The sequence below is a fragment of the Mesocricetus auratus genome, unplaced genomic scaffold (genome assembly GCF_017639785.1).
Source record: "Mesocricetus auratus isolate SY011 unplaced genomic scaffold, BCM_Maur_2.0 Super-Scaffold_100011, whole genome shotgun sequence".
Lineage (NCBI taxonomy): Eukaryota > Metazoa > Chordata > Mammalia > Rodentia > Cricetidae > Mesocricetus > Mesocricetus auratus.
Genome location: NW_024429195.1, coordinates 82212167 through 82221764, shown reverse-complemented (window position 1 = coordinate 82221764; position 9598 = coordinate 82212167). Strand labels below are relative to the sequence as shown.

The following is a 9598-nucleotide window of genomic DNA, read 5'->3' as shown; positions in this document are numbered from 1 at the left end:
GCTGACAAGACGCCACCTAAAGGAGGAATGGCTGGGGCTCATGGTTTGAGAGTGTGGTCTTGCAGGGTGGGGAAGGCAGTGTGGCAGGAGGCTGAGGCAGTGGAAATGTCAAGCTGTTTGTTCACATTTTTCCAGACCATGACAGGACAGGAAGTCAGGTCAGGCTTGACTACATGATTCAGTCAGTGCCCATCCACCAACGATCCACTTTCTCTAGCAAGGACCACCTCCCTAAGGGTTCACAACCTCCCCATTTGCTACCACCAACTGGGGACCAAGTGTTCAACATGAGCTCAAAGAAGATGTTTTATATCTGTGGTGACAACAGACCTTGGCCACAACCCCAAGGCCATTGTGGAGCACACCCATGCCACTCCCAAACAATATTTTAAGAAAATAAAAAGGGGAAGTATGTTACCTCCCCCAATATTCAGTTATCCACCATACTTTACATTTTAAATTTTTTGACTATAGACAGTAATAATTTGTCTGCTATGGAGAGACATTGGAACAAACCCTCCCAGTCCTTGGGATGGGTCAGATGGAAGGACTTGATTACAGGAAAATGGCAGCCACCCACTCCCCTACTAGCTAGGGTCCGAGGGGCTGTTTGTGTGTTCCCTCCAGGAAGTGAGAAGCCCATTTGGGTCCCCGAATGGTGCATCAGGCATGTCGACCCCAATACTACTCCGGATACTAGGAATGCTCACCATGATAAAGATAGTCCAATCATCGCTGAACACTCAGGTAAGGGAAGTATGGGCGCTGGTGAGGATCCCCCCCCATTTTGATGCCAGTTAGTCATTCCAGCTCCCTGTTCATCGATTTTTATAGCACCAATAATACATTGGGAGTGGCTGCTGCCAATGAGAGATTGAAAAGTCAGAAACTAAACATTCTGAGTTTCCCCCTCCTAAAGGGGAATCTCTGTTTTATTAAAAATATTTAATATCTCCTAGATTAAATCTCTAGGCCACGGCCTGACACAAAGGTCAGGAAAGAAAGAGGAACCTGAGAGATCACCCTCAGTTGGAGGGTGGATTGTGTAAATCTTAAGGCTTTTGCCTGAGGGAACATCCTCAGTTGGAGGATGGATTGAAAATGGGTGAATAGCTGGGCGTTGGTAGCACACGCCTTTAATCCCAGCACTTGGGAGGCAGAGGCAGGCAGATTTCTGTGAGTTCAAGGCCAGCCTGGTCTATAGAGCAAGTTCCAGGACAGACTCCAAACAATACAGAGAAACCCTGTCTCGAAAACAAATGGGTGAATCAAAAAAATTGGTAACCGTAAACGAGGTACTGGTATTAAGTAAAGAAAAAGAAAAAGACAAAGGTATATGTAATGGAAAAAGTTTGTTTGCATTTAAGGTCAATTTTGTGAGTCATCTCTAAGGTCAATTTTGTGAGTCATCTTTAAAAATTTTTGGCCAAAAGCCTGGCCTCTCCACCTTGCATCTACAGAGTTACAAGCAGTAGGTACAGCTGTATCCCCTGACTGTAGCTCAAATGGAGGAATGATGAGGGGCATACAGGACTTTTTAACCTTTTTAGTTCAAGGATTGGCTGGAGTTGTTCTTTTACATAGATTTTAATAAAGGAAGTTTCATTTCAACAGATTAATCATGACCTAGGGAAAAAGGATGACCGAAAGATGTATGTATGTTCTGAATGTATGGTGTGGCCACACTGGTATATATGAAACGTGATTGTGAATGCATGAGTGTGAACTGCTTATATGATTAAAAGGATACTTAAATCCCTTCAAAAATAGTTTAAAAACTACCTAAATTGCTTTAGATATAGCCAAAAGGAACATCCAGCCAGTCGGTTAATGTCTTAACAGAAAAGTTAAGATGTAAATGAGGCCTTGTCAGCTAGTGAGAGCTCTGCCGGTTAGATTGGGAAAGACTGCTCACAGACTTCAAATAATTTTCAAGTTATTTGGGACACAGTACAATTTACAATCTTTGAGTGATTTTCAGAAGTTTTTGGCAAATATTTGATGGATATGTCCTTTTTAAAGGGCATCTACTAATAATCTAGATAGTGATCCCAATTTACCTAGGTAGTTAACTAAGGAGGGTAGACAAATCCTTCTAATGTTATGGCCCAGATTCAACAGTTCAAAGAAACTTTAGAAAATAAAAAAGGGGGAATAATGTCCCCAGTCCCCACATGATTCATCAAATAATACACTCATTTAAAAATTTTTAAAATGTGAATGCCAGTGAGCAATCTGCTTCAGACAGATTCTGGCATGATGGAACTTGAGCAACTATTGCTCAGGTCAAATGGAGGCATCCATGCACTAGACAATTTGGAGTTGAGGGCATGTTTGTGTTTGCTTGCAGGAAAAGAATAAAGCTTCAGCAGCTGTCAGAACATTTGGTGAGATGCATGGAACAGAGAGAAACTGGACCTGAGACCGTGGAAGCCTACCTAAGCCAGTTTGAGTGAGATCTCCTAAATCAGTGTTCCTGACCCTTGATGTCATCGAATCTACAGCCCGAGAAAGAAAGAAAACAGTTGGTTGGAGATTTCCAGTTTCTCAACAGACCTGCTGCATCAACCTCCCAGACCCATGAGTTTTCATCCCGAAGCCAACAGAGAACTGGAAGATTAACAGTCTGCTCTTGACACACTTTGAAACAACAGAATTCATTTTGCCAGTTTTTCCCTTTGGGGAAAAAAGGACCTATTTAAAATATTTAGACATTGTTATGGACTGTGATGAGTGGCAAAAGCCCCTTTTCAGTATTTGAGCAGGACATGGTCACTTGTAATATCAGCCTTGGTGATTCATGTTTCTGGAATCGTGCCTATGCCAGTGTATTTTTCTGTAGAAATGTAACTTGTCCTAATGTGACAAAGGAGACTTTGGCTCAAATCGCATATTCAGCTGAGGCTACTGAGGTTAAATCAACAAACTGCATTACCACAGGAACAAATTGGTGCTCTGTGGATAGTGCAACAAGCTTTTTCTTCATATTTCACGCTACATGTGTAACATCAATGAGTGTACCTAATGTATCTGTGCAAGTGCACTTTCTAAATGCTTTCCTGAATAGATCTTGGAACAATTGTAAACTTTATCATTGTTTTGACCATCAAATTGTAACTGTAAATTATATGCAGGTTACCCTTGTAACAGAGGAAGGCTGGTAGAATGCTATAGCCCAGATCTGATGATGGGTATGGCGATGGAGAGGCGCTATGTCAATGTGGGTCCTGGAAATGGTGTCAGTGGTGGTAGGCATTCTGGCTTTATGCTGAGTTCAAACGTGCCTTGTTCCAGAGGCAAGAGATCTGTCACCAAGTATTGCTTAGCTTAGCCCATGGCAATTCTGATAGCCATGAAGTCTGCTTACAGATGATTTAAGGATGAGGTTCTCTGATGACGGACAACCTGTGGGGAAGAGACCTCCCACCTAAGACAGGGGTTGCCAGGTCCCCTAAGGACGGGCAAGGGAGGGTGACCCTACTTGACCTAAGACAGGAGTGCCTTATTAGAAAATATAAAAGGGGGAATTGTGGGCACAACAGACCTTGGCCAGAGACCCACTTCCCCATCAGCCTGGGAGTAGGCAGCTGTAAGACAATGTTTACTAAAAACATGTTTACTAAAAACAATACAGTGCTTGGGGCAATAAGTTCCTGAAAAGGGCTCCCCCACAGGAACACCCTGACCTTGACCTTTTCCAAAGACTAACTGCCTCTTTCTGACCCACCCACCGCCACCTCTGGTGTCAGGGTATATAATAACCATCCAGGGTAGGAATAAAGGAGAGCCTTCTTGAGGAGCCTTTTAGAAGCTACCATCTCCCGATACCCTCGCCACATTCTTGGATACAGGCTGCACAGCGGGCGTGGCATATATCTAAACAATAACAAATATTGTTGATCTATCCAAACTCAGGAGCTGCAGAAGTAAAAGGATGCATTTAACTCTTAAGAGCTGCAGTTTGGAAAGAGAGCCCCATGGCTCTGAACTGGTGTTATGAACTACAGAGAGGGGCAGGGGCTATGTGATACTCAAGTATACATAGAACAGAAATGTCCATGCAGCAGAGGTCCACAGCCTCCTGATGTGCATCTGTCCAGTCGCTCAGTCACTTCAGATGTCTTTGGTCCAAGTGTGGAGGTGAGCCAGGTTCATGCTTCACCCCGCAGCTGAAACCCTGCACCAGCACTGCCCTTTTACTGGCACCCAGAGTCCACCTTGCAAAGCCTTATCAGCAATGGCTTTCATTTGGCTTCTTTCTGCCCGACATCGATCACTAAGCTCTCTTTCCTATCCCCACTCAACTCCAGTCATGGCCCCACTCTTGAAGACAAGAAGTCACTGATGTCAGGGAATGCCTTTCACATTATATCCTTGAGTGTGAGCTTCCTGAGATAACAGTGGCTTCTGCAGGAAAGGGTCATTATATGGTTTAAGGGGAAAGACTACCTGTACTCCAAATGACCAGATCCCAAATGGCGGGTGTCATTAGAGAGTTTGAATGGTTGGATAACCAGCATGGATATAGAAATAGAGCTTTTTTCCAAATATTTTATTATTTTATGTGTATGGGTGTTTTAGCCGCAAGTGTGCATATACAACATGCATGTACCTGGTGTCTACAGAGGCCAAAATTGGGCATTGAATGCCCTGGAATTGTAGTTACAGATGGTTGTGATCTACCATATGAGTGCTGAGAATCAAATCTGGGTCCTCTAAAGGAGCAGACAGTGCTCTTAACCACTGAGCCTTCTCTCTATCCCCTCCATGGAGTCTTTAAGTCAAGGAAGAGCACAGTTAGTTAAACTGACCACTAGCATTTCGGGTACTTGAAGGTGAGAAGGAAAACTGAGAACACAAGGAGAGCAAACCTTCGTCTTGGAGCAATGCATCAGACAGAACTAGAACTTTGCAGAGGTGAGCCAACGGGGCTGGTTGGAAGGCACCTCACCTAAGACAAGGATAAAACTAAAGGGATTTAATTGATTTTCAACATTTTTTAAATATTTATTTTGATTTATGTGTATGCATGCCAAGTCTTTGGAAGCCAGAAGAGGAGGGCATCAGTTGGGAACTGTCTGACATGGGTGTTGAGAATTTAACATGGGTCTTCTAGAAGAGCAGTAAGCAAAAACTGATGAGCCATCTCTCTAGTACCTTCCCCAACACACACACACACACACACACACACACACACACACACACGCACACACACACACCACACACACACATACACACACACATACACACATACACACTCACACACACACATACACACACATACACACATACACACTCACACACACATACACACATACACACTCACACACACACATACACACACACATACACACATACACACTCACACACACACATACACACATACACACTCACACACACACACAAACACATACACACACACAAACACACACAAACACACACACGCACGCACGCACGCACACACTTACTTACTTAGTCACTTACTTTTGTCGTTGATGAGACAGGGTCTCACAATTGTGCCCAGACTGGCTTCAAACTCAGAGACCTACAATGCTTCTGTCTCCTGAGAGCTGAGATTGAACATATGTGCCACCATTCCTGAATGGTGCCCCCACTTTTGAAACAGGGTCTCATGTAGCTTATGCTGGCCTCAAACACACTACATAGTTAGTTAAGGATAATACTGAACTTCTGATCCTCGTGCCTCTGCATGCTGGGACAGTAGGTGTGCACTGCCACACCCACTCCTGAGATAACAGCCATCCATCCCCCTCTGTGGGAAAGGTTTGCTACATAATTGGGCCTATTTCGTATTTTAGAATTGGCCAATACTTTATCCCATAAGCACAGAATAAGTGTTCCCATGGGCTGAGTGGAGGAGGTTGATTTTACAGAAGAAAGAAGCAACAAAGGAAAAGACAAGCCAGTTATTTCAAAGTTGATTTCTTCATAAGATAGGGGCAGGGAGGAAGAACTGTGAGAGAATGCCTCGTTTACGTCAGGATACTTTTTAGGGTAAGAATGGAGACAGCTCTCAAGCGAATCAACCCTGGAAGCAGCTTGGTCTTGGGTTTCTGGCTGCTAGAAGTAACAGAACAGTTTTCATGTTGTCTTACCATTAAGTTTGGTGTCTTACTGTGGCAGCCTTAGCAGGGTACCCATCAACAAAACAACTGACTGTTAGAATAAACCTCAGAAAAATGCTGAAAGTTCCCACAAAACACTGCATGTCTCATGTGTCTATTCAGATATGCCACAATAGACAAAACTAACAGTTCATGAAGAAAATCTGAGCTCCAAAAGATGGTAAAGACTGACAACAAAGGGGCATGTGGAAACCTTCTGGGCGCAATATTTTAAAAGGAAGATCACACAGGTATATGCACTTGTGCTTCTGAGAAGGACAAGACCAAACCGAGATATACATGAAGAAATATACTGCCAGGAACCAGTGTGCATGCAGTGTGGACTTGTGAGGCAAGTATGGAATCTGTAGACCAGTTTAAGGAAGAACTGTTAATAAATTAGTTCCCGATGGGTACTGGTGGTGTACACCTTTAATCCCAGCACTCAGGAGTTTGAGGCCAGCCTGGTCTGCAAAGTGAGTTCCAGGACAGCCAAGACTGTTACACAGAGAAACCCTATCTCGAAAGAAAAAATTAATTCCCTCTCAAGAAATTAAATAGCATTACCACATGCAATTCTACTCATAGGTATATATTCAAAAGAACTGAAACCACTTATTCACCAAAAAATTGTATCCATGAATATTCATAGCAGCATTATTTATAAGGCCAAAACACAAGTGACCTAAATACTTAACTGAAAAATTGATGATTAAATTGCAGTATTTGTATACAATAGTTATTCAGTCACGGAAATGAATGAGGTACTGATTCATGCTACACTGTGGATTAGCCTTGGAAACATGATGGGCCAGTGAGACAATCAGTGGGCAAACATAACTGCAATTGCCACCAAGCCTGACAACCTGACTTCAGTCCCTAGGACCCACATGGTAGAAGGAGAGAGCTGACTTAGGAAGGACATTATGGCACAGGCAAATAAACAGACAAATATATAGTTTTAAAAAGACATTACGTGAGTGAAAGAAGTCACACACACAAAATAAATGCTATATATTGTATATGATTCATTACCCAGAGAAGGCAAATCCAGAGACAGAAAGTGGACCAGTGGCTGTCAGTCACTGCTACAGGTGGGGCCATTGTGTTGTATGTGTTGGACTATATGTGTCTATGTACTTCTTAGTGTAGTTGTGTGGACTTACTTACGGGTATGGGTACAGGTGCATTTGTGAGGAAGCTAAAGGCAGACATCAGTGTCTTTCCTTAATTGCTCTCCGTAAGCTTTTGAGACGAGGCATCTCACTGAACGAGAAGTTCGTCAATCTGGGCAGGCTGGCTGGCCAATGAACTTCAAGGGTCTGCTTATCTCTGCTCCCTGCCTCCTCTGCTGCTCCGAGTGGTGGAGCCCCTGGCATGAGCTGCCATCTTAGCTTTGTGTGTGTTCCAGGGATCTGAATGCAGTTCTTCATGTTGTAGGGCAGGCACTTTACCAGCTGAGCCATCTCTCTGGCCCCAAATTACTACTTCTTTATTCAGCCCTTTTTAAAAGTTGTTTTCTTTAAAAACATATTTATTATGTATACAGTGGTCTGCCTGTATGTACACCTGCAGACCAGAAGAGGGCACCAGATCTCATTATGGATGATTGTGAGCCACCATGTGGTTGCGGGGAATTGAACTCAGGACCTCTGGAAAAGTAATCGATACTCTTAACCTCTGAACCATCTCTCCAGCCTGTAAAAGTGCTACTTCTTATGAAGTCTCTTTCTGAACTGATGGAAACACTGAAATTAGCAATGTTTGCATGAGTTTTGTAAATATACTGAAATCTACTGCTCTGCTTCTGAGGGTAAGTTTTATGCTGTGACTTATCTCCCAATACAAAATCCTGTCTACTGTCCTTGAACTAGTCTAGTGCCTTGCATTTTTCTCAGAAAGACTTTACTTATTAAAGTAAACCATAAACTGAGTGGACTCTCCCCCATTAACTCTTTGAGAATATTTGGAGTGTGAAAACCTCAAGCAGCCCATGAGTATCCATGCCGAGGCTCATGAAGCCTTTCTTCATTAAGTCAAAAGTAGTACCCAACAACCCACCCTTGGCCCCACACCCAGTACCTGCCACCCTCGCCCCAGAGGTAATCATTGCTCCAACTGCTCTCACTATACACCAATTTGGTACAGCATCCTGCATCCTGATTCTTGGGATGATTCTCACATTCCTGCTGTCACACACACCCAGAGCTTGTCTATCCACTACTGTTTCATAGTTCAACGCAGGAAAATAGTACAATTATCCACTCCACTCATTTTTTAAAATTTTTGTGACAAGGTCTCTCAATCTTTTCTGTAATCAAAAATGACCTTGAGTTTCTGACCCTCCTCTCCCACCTCTGCTGGGATTCCAAGCCTGTAACATTATCCCTGGTTTATGTGGTGCTGGGGACAGAACCCAGGGCTTCATGTTTGTTAGGTAGGCACTCTATCAAGTGAGCTACATCCACAGCCTGTATCCATCCACTCTTGGTGGGCTTTTCCATTATTCCCATTATTCCCAGTTTAGGGATAATGAGAATAGAAATGGCTTTTTTTCATAGCTAGGGCCTTGTATGCTAGGGAGACACTCTATCATTGAGTTATATTTCTAATCCCTAAACTCCCTCCCCCTCCTCTTTTTCTCTCACGTGTGTGTGTTCACTATTCTCAATCTTTTTTTTAAGGCAAGGTCTCTCCCTGAACCTGGAGCTTACCAGTTTAGCTAGATTGTCAGGACAGCAAGTCCCAGGGATTCTCCTGTGTCTGGCTCTCCAGTGCTAGGCTCACAGGCATGCACTGCCATGACTGCTTTTTACATGCATCCCAAACTCAGACCCTCATGTTTGTGAGGCAAGCAGTTTCCCAAATGATCCATCTCCTCAGCCCTTTCAAATACTTCTCACATTAATATCACTGCTAAATGAGAAAGAATTACCATCCCATCCAGCCAGTGAAAATAAGTATCCAGATTTATGCTGGGGATCACCAAGGACTTCATGCATGTTTCAGGGAAGTGTCTAAAAAGGACCCAGCACACCCTTCTGCTACTAAGCTAACACAGGTGTGTGGTTCCAATCAAACCACTGAGTCAGCCTCCAGGAGTAGGGCCTGATCCGCTTAGACTCCTGAAGAAGCAATTTGAAAATCTTGGGCTGATCTTGTGTACTGCCATCTAAATGTTGAGCAATAGATTAGAGAGTAAAAAGTAAAGGCATTCAGTCAGCCCATGATCTCATATTTCAGTTTCCTGAGGTATTCTGAAGAACAGCTGTTCTTGTTTTTTATCTTATTTCACAAGACCTAAATATTAGGCCAAGCCTACGTACCCTCAGTTTTGACCTTGACTCTCATGAGGCTTTCTGTTTCCTCAGCTGAGGAGGGAGGACTTTGAACTCCAGCCTCCTGGGTTTTAACTGCTTGTGAGGCTTCCTGACAGAGGTTCCTGTGGGCCAACAATGTGCTGTGTGATGTCA

The 9598-nt window shown here is 43.4% G+C and overlaps 1 long non-coding RNA gene across 1 annotated transcript; it reads right to left on the bottom strand.

Moving 5' to 3' along the window:
- Window positions 1-5624: 5624 nt before the first annotated feature.
- Window positions 5625-9521, bottom strand: LOC121143112. The gene is made up of 3 exons (XR_005880221.1): window positions 9452-9521; window positions 6008-6081; window positions 5625-5659 (listed from the first exon to the last, which is right to left on the bottom strand). It is a non-coding gene; the product is annotated as an uncharacterized LOC121143112 (long non-coding RNA).
- Between the last annotated feature and the right edge of the window lie 77 nt (window positions 9522-9598).